Below are 1,577 nucleotides of genomic sequence, written 5' to 3' on the forward strand. Positions count from 1 at the left end.
CGCAAAGGCTTCTCGCTCCTGCTGGGGTGCTGGGCTGGCCTGCTTTGTTGGCCGGTCGCGGGCCGTGGGTGCTGGGGGGGGTGGCTGGCGTCCGTGGCTGGCGTCTGTGGCTGGCGTCCGTGCGTCTCTCCCGATGTTTTCCTTTTTTATTTGTCTGTCTGTCTGTCTGTCTGTGTTTGGTTGTTTGTCTGTCTTTCTGTCTTTGTTTGGTTGTTTGTCGGTCTTTCTCTCTTTCTTCTCTTTCTTTTCTCTTCTCTGTTTCTCTTTTTCTTTCTTCTCTCTCTCTCTTTCTCTTTTTCTTTCTTCTCTCTCTTCTCTCTCTCTTCTCTCTCTCTTCTCTCTCTTCTTTCTCTCTCTCTCTCTCTCTCTCTCTCTCTCTCTCTCTCTCTCTCTCTCTCTCTCTCTCTATATATATATATATATATATATATATATATATATATATATATATATATATATATATATATCACGCACACACACACACACATTTCTCCCTCTTTTTCCCCTCTTTTTACTTCTTCCTTCACCTCTTTAACTTACGCAGGCAAGGGCTTACGCACGCCCCCCCCCTTCCCCCCACGCACACAAACACTGTGCGCGTGTGTGTGTATACAGACACAAGTTATTTTCAGTCCCTTTGTAAAGCCACACACATCAGTTTATACATAATTATGTACCCATATTAACCCGCGAGCAACCAGTCAGTCATCCAAAGGTCGTAAAATCCGACCGCTCATTATTCCTCGCGAAATACTCGCGCCACTCGAGGAAATGCTGATTCAACAACAACAAAAATAATAATAATAATAAAAAAGAATGAAATATAAATAAAATAAAAAATAAAATGTAAGAAAAAAAAATATTCATGAAATTCAAATGATATCGCCGGAGCTAAAAGCCATGAGGTTTGCGATAACTAAACACCCTTTGCCTGATTACGTCAGATCGAGCGAGCGAAATCTTGCGAGATTTTTCGTTTCGCAAAAATCTGGCTGGGAGTTCTTTGTCCCGCCCTCGTTCCTCGTTCTTGCGGTCTCTCTCTCTCTCTCTCTCTCTCCCCTCTCTCCCCTCTCTCTCCTCTCTCTCTCCTCTCTCTCTCTCTCTCTCTCATCTCTCTCTCTCTCTCCTCTCTCTCATCTCTCTTCTCTCTCTCTCTCCTCTCCCTCTCTCTTCTCTCTCTCTCTCTCTCCTCTCTCTCTCTCTCTGCCTTTTCTCTCCTCTCTCTCCTCCTCTCTCATTCTCTCTCTCTTTCTCTCTCTTTCTCTCTCCTCTTTCTTTTTCTTTCTCTTTCTCTCTCCTCTTCTCTCTCTCTTCCCCTTTCTTCTCCTCTCTTTCCTCTTTCCTCTCTCTTCTCTCCCTTTTCTCTCTCTCTTTCTCTCTCTTTTCTCTTCTCTCTCTTCTCTCTCTTCTCTCTCTCTCTCTCTCTTTCTCTTCCCCTTTTTCTCTCTCTTTTGTTTTTTTTGTTTTTTTTTTTTTTTGTTGTGTTTTGTGTGTGTTGTGTGTGTGTGTGTGTGTGTGTTTTTGGGTGTTGCTCTCTCTCTCTCTCTCTCTATGTGTTGTTCCTTTTCTCATTTTTT

Source organism: Penaeus monodon, chromosome 17 (genome assembly GCF_015228065.2).
Source record: "Penaeus monodon isolate SGIC_2016 chromosome 17, NSTDA_Pmon_1, whole genome shotgun sequence".
NCBI classification, from domain to species: domain Eukaryota; kingdom Metazoa; phylum Arthropoda; class Malacostraca; order Decapoda; family Penaeidae; genus Penaeus; species Penaeus monodon.